Source organism: Hipposideros armiger, unplaced genomic scaffold, assembly GCF_001890085.2.
Source record: "Hipposideros armiger isolate ML-2016 unplaced genomic scaffold, ASM189008v1 scaffold_136, whole genome shotgun sequence".
NCBI lineage: Eukaryota > Metazoa > Chordata > Mammalia > Chiroptera > Hipposideridae > Hipposideros > Hipposideros armiger.
The window spans coordinates 1,929,867-1,938,348 of NW_017731486.1; the positions used below are offsets into that span (position 1 = coordinate 1,929,867).

Consider the following 8,482-nt stretch of genomic DNA (forward strand, 5'->3'; position numbering starts at 1 on the left):
CAATGTCACACTTATCTGTTACAATTCCATTGACTCCATTCCCACACTCTACTCCACACCACGTGACTATATGTATACATAATTGTAGTTGACATATAATATAATTCAACATCAGCTTCAGAAATACAGTGCGGTGGTCAGGCCTCTACACTGTCTATGTCTCCTTAACAAGACATGACTGGAAAACAAACTCTTATGCACATTTTTTCTTTGTTTTCACTTTTTATTTATTATTTTTTAAATTGTGAAACTATTTCAAACATATGAAGATGCAGGAAAAAGTATAATACATTTAGGTATTTACTGATAATATTAAACTGATACCAGTAGTTTGTCATATTTGCTTCAGATCTCTCTTTTAAAAAAAGGAATAAAAGATTAGAGGTGTAGCTCATAAATACCTCTTTCTCAAACATTTCACCTTTCCATCTTCCCCAAATGGATCAATACCTGAAAGTTGTGCTATATGTTTTTGATCATTTCTATGTTTTTGTACATTCACTAGACTATTGTTTAGTGTGTTTAAATGTGTTATATAAATAAAGTCTGCTATAGAATTGTACACTTGAAGTCTATGTAATTTTACTAACCAATATCATTTCAATAAAGTTAATAAAAAAAGTATATGTAACAAAAAAAAAATAAATAAATAAATAAAGTCTGCTATGTGTATCATTTTCACTTTTTTTCACTCAACATTATGTTTTTGCAATTTATTAATGTTCATAGGTGTTGATCTAGTTCAGGAGTCAGCAAACTTTTTCTGTAAAGTATCAGATGGTAAAAATTTTTGGCTTTGCTGACCATACAATCTGTCACAACTACTCATTGTAGTGTAAAAGTAGCCACAGAGAGCATGTAAACACATGGATGTGGATGTGTTCCAATAAAACTTTATTTACAAAAACAGAAGGGGGGCCAACATTTGGCTCACATGCCATAGTTTACCTGATGCCTGATCCAGTTCATTCATATCAACTACTGAATATATTGTATGAATAAACCTATTTATTAATTTGTTGTCCTCCTGAGGGAAGGTTAGATTTTTACTTTTTCATTATTTCAAAGAAAGCTAGAATGGACATTCTCTTATATATCTCTGTGTGCATGTGAGAGTTTTTTTTAGAGTAGACACCTAGAAGTGGAATTGAAGTTCTCTTTCTTAAATAGAAAATAATCTTTATTTGCTACAATTGAGACACATAGGCAAGGATCTATGCCCCTCTATCAGAAGGTTGCTTGTATTCATGTAGTTCTAATCTCTGTCTATTTAGTGACATTAATGGGTGCAATGGACATACAGATGAGAAAAGATGGGCTCATTCTGAGGTCCTTAATATGCTTCACTAATGTCCTCACTATAGGAACCCTCCTGACTGATGAACATTTGAAAGAGGAATTATGGATAGATAATGGGTCCTGAATCCCTTCTGAGTAATATTTTAATAGTCTTCTACATTTACCTTACACATTATAGTTTACAGGGAACTCTCATGTGTATTATCCTATTTCAAACTCAGAATAACTTTGCAAGAAATCTTTCACAGATGTAGAAATCAAGTGAATTGTACAAGATAAGGATCAAATGTGTCAAAAGATACTTATTCCTGGTCCATTCAACTGCCTGAGGTTGACCATAGTTATTAGTGTACACACACACACACACACACAACACACATATATATACATCCACATATAGAAACAGGGCAGACTATTTGGCTAGAGCTTTATATGCATAATCTTATTGAGTATTATAACAATCTATTGGAGCAGGTTACATTATAACACCATTTTACTGATAAGAAAACTGAGTCACAGGAAGATGATGTAATTTGCTCAAGATCACACAGGTAGTCTGTGACAGAGTCAGGATTCAAACTTAAGTCTGACTGAGTTGGGAGGTAGAGCTTTCCCTATCATCTTCCTGCCTTACCATGTAGTGATTCCCATAGTTTGTAAATAATATATGTTAAATACTTGAATGAATAAATGTTATTAAATTCTTCAGATACTTTTGTCAACAAATAAGTTCATCAATGTCATTTCCAAAATAAGTTACCACAATGCTTGTCTTTGACAGGCAAAATGAGGCACAGCAAACACACACACATAATGTTTTTAAAACTTCATTTTCCTGGTATTCTGAAAAGTGACATGATGTCTGGGTATTGATCATGAACTTCTAGTATGGAAAATAAAAGAATCCAAATAGATGTGCTCTAAAGGCCCTTTTTCTGGCTCTCAGAAATTTGGAGGTTACACAGGATTTCTTAGAAAACAAAAGATTGAAACCACTAACTTTCAGAGCTTGTATCTAGGCTAAGCCTAGAAGTAAAGTTGCTTTGGTTAGTTTATATTATTTCCTGAGCAAGGTCCTCACCTCTGGCTAGTCCAGAGGCAACTCAAGTGAATTTCTGCTGTTACAATTATATCTTTACATTGGTAACAAAAGCTACAGAGTGAATATTCTCAATATGCAAGCCAGTCCATTATGCTGTGCTGAGAGATGGGCTGGAACCCTGTCAGGTCCTCAGGACCTTGGAGAGAGACTGTGTCTGACTTGTAACACTCTGCAATGCAGATTGCTGAATATTTAATTCTTGGGAGAAAGAAGAACCTTTTCATGTTCAAGTACTACTGTCTTTGGATTCTGTCATGTACATAGGTTTTGTGTTGTGTAGGGTTTTAGGGTCATCTGTGAGTATGTATTGATGGATTCAGTAGCATAGGTAGAAAGTAAGACAGGGTTTATATTATTAAAGACATTATATTATTAGTATAATGCCTCTTTGAGGATTTGTGATAAGAATTGTTTTCCATATTTCCCATGGAAAGGATAAAATAAGCTGAGTTATGTGAAAATGCCTTGCATACTGCAATTATCACTAATAATCACTCAGCAAATAAATGACTATGTAGTATCTAGGAGATTTTGTCTTCTCTTGTGTGCTTTTTTACTTCATGTTTGGTCCCTGAGTCCCACTTTCTTTGTACTTGGGCAGACCCACTGACCAATTTGAAGTTGAACTAATTTCTGTAAATTGGCAATATTTCTTGATATAAATACCAAACAAACAGCCTTTGAATTGCCATAAGACTCAGAATTGATGCTTGCCATTTTTCTGCTACACTGACTCACATTTTTCATCTATAAAGTATGAGTTAAGTTTTATACTTGGAAGAATAGTTGCAAGAGATAAATGAGCTATATGTAAAAGTGCTTCACAAATATACAGCACTGAAAACTTGTACCATCTTACTAGTTGCTATTATTATCATCCCTCAAAATATCCTGGGGTGTAGTATTGCCAGTCTATTGTCTATAGTCTACATCTTTTCAACTTTTCAAGAGATGTTTGGAAATTTATTGTTAACACTGAGATTTATTAAGGCACAGCTTTATTTTCCCATCTTATCATAATATAGGACAGAATATTTCAGCTATAACTAACTTATAAAACTGTTGTTAAAAAAAAACTGTTGTTCAATTACACATATCTTAGCCTAAGTGAACATACATCATTATGCTGTATACCCTACTATTTATAAAATAGTTGTCTGGTACAAATACATTATCCTAAGCATTAAAGTTAGTTAATGCTGTTGCCACAGAAAATTGTACTCTGAGAATAGATAAATGTCCAGATGCTTATTATTGAAATAAGAAACATTCATCTTGTGACAACATTGGTTTCCAGTAGCTTTACTGTCATTACACAAGTGCCAGGCAGGCAGTTATCCTTGAAGAATGTAAGGACTAGTTACTTCATTGACAGAGAAACAGTCTTCTCATTAAATGCCGGATATGGTCTTAGGTACTAGATGCCGATTCAACTTCTTTTTTTTTCTTTTTAATGATAGCACTGTGATTTACTAAGCTGTGCCTTAGTACAGGTGCTGGGTCTTTCCCATGGTGCTCTTGATATATAAAGCCCGGATGTTCTGACAGTTCTTTTTGAGCAATGACACCAGGAAATTGACAGCTAAGAGGATGTTGTACACAAGCTCATCATCTGTCATTTTCATGTGGCCAACAGCCACTGCCAGACACAGCACATTCTTCATCTGGAACTTGGTGGTGGATTTCACTTCATTGACTTTGGCCACCATGTTCTCATTGTAGGTCAGCAAGGAAGGGGACTTGCCAGGCTTATTCAGGCCTGGGTCCAGGATTTGTGGGATCTGCTTGATCACAAAGTCTGAAGCAAAAAAGGTATCATACTTCTTGACCAGCTTTTTGACCAGTTTCTTATTCTTGTTGAGTTTCTTCAGGGCCTCAATGTCCACGTGGGAAATATCCACAGCCTTGGCCTTGCAACAGTGCTGCTGGTCCCCCAGAACACATATGGAGAACTTGGGGCAGAAAGAGGATTTAAGCCTGCCGGTGCCTGAGAAGCATTTGTCCTTCTGAGGGTCATAGTTCTTCAAGCTGATCTGCAGCTCCACCATCTCCAAAAACTTCCAGCGCTTATGCTGGTTTCTCTGCAGGAGTTCCTGCACCTCCTGGCAGAGGGTGTCACAGAAGACTTTGCTTCTCAAGTTGCCTCGCACCGCAAGAAAAACAGAAAAGAGCCCAGTTCAACTTCTTGATTTAAACTTTTTGAATTTGCGTATTCTTTTGATATATAACATCAGTAATGATACAAAAATTTAAATGGTTTTAGAGGGTATATAATGAAACTTTCCTTTTTTGTCACCATCCTCCAGCCATTCAGGTCACCACTTTGGAGGCAAATAGTGTTGGTGGTTTCTTTTGTATATTCCATAGATATTTTATGCATATACAGACATATATCTACCTCTATAGATATCTTCATTTTTTACCCTGTTATGGGCTGAATTATGTCCACTCCTTAATCTGTATGTTGAAACTCTAATCTCACATACCTCAAAATGTGAGAGTGTTTGGAGATAGCGCTTTTAGAGGTAAAATGAGGTCACATGGTGGTGCTAATCCAAAGTGAATGGTGTCCTTATAATAAGAGACAATTAAGACACAGAGGAAAGGCATGTGAAGACAGCGGGAGATTTACAAGCCAAGGAGAGAGGTTCAGAAGAAACTAACCCTGCTAACACTGATCTTAGCCCCTGGTGTCCATATACCTTCTCCTAGTTATTCAATCAAAGACCCATCTAGGAACTCCTGTGATGGCATTGTGCAGATATAATTAAGTTTCCACATCAGTTAGTGTCAAGATAGGGAGATTATCTGGGGACAATAGGGGGTGGGATCACATGATCACATGAAACCTTTAAGAGCAGAAAGTTTTCTCTACCTGTTTACAGAATGGCAAGTCAGAAATTTAAAGCATATAAAGGATTTAATGCACCCTTGCTGACTTGAATATGGAGGGGGCCATGTGACAAGGATATGAGTAACATAGATTCTAAGAACATCTGCTAGCTGACAGCCAGCAAGGAAACCAGGAACCTCTGTCCCACAATCAAAAGGAATTGAATTCTGCGAACAACTAGAATGAGCTTGGAAGTGACTTTTCCCCCAGAGCCTCCAGACAAGAACTCAGCCTGATTGACATCTTGATTTCAGCCTTGTGATACCCTAAACAGGGGACCCAGTCATGCTATGCAGGACTTCTGCCCTAAAGAACTATGAGCTGATAAGCGAGTATTGCTTTAAGCTGTTAAGTTTGTGGCAGCTTATTATGTATGCAGCAATAGAAAATTAATAGAGGGGGGGAAACAATGAAATAGGAGGGTTTCAGGATAAGATCCCTCCCCACTGACACAAAACAGCATTTAAGTGGATCTATAACATCAGCTTCTAGGAGAAAGTGGGGGGGAGGAGTGTCCTGAATGTGACTAAAATTGAGGACTCACTGAACCTAATTAAATTTATCTGAGGCTAGATTGAGTTTTCAAAAGGAGATAGAAAGGGAGCTCAAGTTAAAAATTATAGTAAAATGAAGTTACATTTTTACACTTCTGAGTCTACGCTGTGTGAAATTTATACTCACTGTTATTTTCATTTAGTTGTAAAAGTGTTTAAGTATTTCCACAGGACAATGATAACATTTATTTTGGTTTGTTGCAGGCTAGTCACATGCTAAATAGTATTTTCCCCTGTGCCTGGATCTTCATTGAAAGATGGATTAAAAGACTTTAAGAGAAACATCTACTAATTTCAACATATCGTCCTTATGTGACTTCTGCTTCAAACAAACTTTAAAGAAAAAATTGAGATAATGAGGATATTTGAACCTTGGTTGAATATTTTATGTTAAAGAATTATTGTTAATTTTTAAAAGTATGATAATAGATATGTACATGCATATGGACACATAATGAAAGGTTTGGGGGTGAAATAATGCAATGTCTTGGATTTGCTTCCAAATAATCTGGGTTGGAGGTGGGGAATTAGTAGGTTTATAGAAAACAAAAGTTTTGCAATGAGTTGATGACTTGAATCTGGGGTGATGGGCACCTGGAAGTTCATTATATTTTGTTCATTATAACAAATACTTATTCTTTTTTATTTTGTGTATTTGCAATTTTCATTACAAAGAAAACCACTTTGACTCCATTCTGGTTTTGATGACTGCAGCAGTATCCAGGCTGGGTGCCAGTGCTTCTGAGAGGGCCACCTCCTCACCACCTAGGAGCTGTTCCAGGTAGAGGCCTTTCCCTCAGCTCCCTTCATTCCTCTCAAGGCTTCTTGAGAGAATTCCTACTGCTCTTCTTTTATATCATTTCTTTCTTCTATTTCTGAACTACAATTTCATGTTATTTTTCATTCTTCCCAACAAAGAAAAAACATAAAATTCACATATACTGCAACTGAAAATCTTGTTGCTAAAAGGACATACAGAAATAAAATAGAATTCTTCCCCAGAAAAGCATCTGGAAAAAGATTTCTGCCTTATTTATTTTAAAAATTAGGTTATTTAACATATATCTGAGGGAAGCATAGTAAGCCACATTTTATTTTCCTGTTAATTGCACTTGAGCTGAGAAACAGAAGTAAAACAAGAATTTTCTGGTTTTTTAAACAAGAAGTTTATAAGCAACAAGATGCTTGACTTGAAGGGAAAACTATCTAGGATTCATTTCTTTTAGAGTAGTTTACGCCTACTTAAAGACAGATTGCCCTGCATATAACAGAAACATACAAAAAAGTTATTAAATTGTCCTTGGTTTTATACTAATAAATGAAAAATATTAAAATTCTCCAATCAAACAAGGTATGCAAAAAAAATTATATCATTTTTTTTCTTGTTAAACAGGGAAAGCAAAATAACTTACTGGAATAAAGAAGATAAGAGCTAAATGAGCATGCCACTAATGGAGAAAGTGGTTATTTTCACAGAAGCAGTATTGTCCCCCATTCCGTCTCCATTTGATATTGATAAAAACATACCATTGGTCATTTAGTAAAAAGAAAATCAATATGCTTGTGCACATAAACCAATTACATTATATACAACAAAGGAATGGGAAAATGAAAAAATAGAGAAAACTATACTGTAGTAGTCAGGATGTGGTGGAACCAAATTGGGGTTTTTCTAATTGAGAATGTCTTCTTAGTCTGGAGTAATAGAGTTTTAAAGTATAGTAGCAGGTTCCCTTTTTGTAGACGTTTTGTCTGCTGCTGGAATACATTAATTGTGCCTTGATCCTATATTTCCAACTGTGCAGGTGTGTCTGTCATGAGTGGCTGCCTGTCAATCGATTGGCAGAATCTCATTTGCCTCATTGACAAACCCTGTCATTCACAAAAGACTTTCATTAGTTTGCTAAGTAGTGTATGCCTCTTAATCTTAAACTGTTTCATAGAATCACCCTTCCCCATCATCTTCAAATTAACATGATCATGGTTCTCAGTATTGAATCCTTCAGTGAGCTTTTTTTAGGCCATACCAAGCCCTGGAGTCTCTCAGCTACCACTTCACAAAGAAGGTACCAGGTTGGCAACAAACTAGCATATAGCAGCACCAGGAATAGCAGAAGAAGGAAGCAGCAGTGGTCAGAAACCATTTTCTAAAACAAAAAATAAGTTCCTTGAAAGTATAAATTTAATTTATTAGAACCTATTAGATCAGGCAGGGAAAGATCTTTATTATGGAGTTTATTTCCACTCAACTAATTGTGAAATAGCTACAACTTAACCAAAGAAGTCTGAGATGCCCAGGTAACTGAAATACCTGTGTATGCTCAAGCTCTTAGCAAGGAAGGACTTCTCAACACAGCCAAAACAGCAAGAACTGCTCATTTACAGTACCATCAAAAACACTAAAATACTTGAGAATGAATTTAACAAAAGAAGTGCAGAGCTTATACTCTAAAAACTACAATGTTGTTGAAAGAAATTAAGGAAGAGAATTAATGGAAAGATATCTCAAGTTCAAGGATCAGAAGACTTAGTATTATCAAGATGGCAACAATTCCCAAAGTGATTCACAGAGTCTTTCAAAGCAATTCCCATCAAAATTCCAACTGAGTTCTTTGCAGACATCAAGATGGTCTT

At 35.8% G+C, this 8,482-nt stretch overlaps 2 pseudogenes; both read right to left on the reverse strand.

Moving 5' to 3' along the window:
• Positions 1–3,885: 3,885 nt before the first annotated feature.
• LOC109386611 (60S ribosomal protein L10a pseudogene) lies at positions 3,886–7,385 on the reverse strand (annotated as a pseudogene).
• An 89-nt stretch (positions 7,386–7,474) lies between these two features.
• On the reverse strand, positions 7,475–7,873 carry LOC109386612 (small ubiquitin-related modifier 2-like; annotated as a pseudogene).
• Between the last annotated feature and the right edge of the window lie 609 nt (positions 7,874–8,482).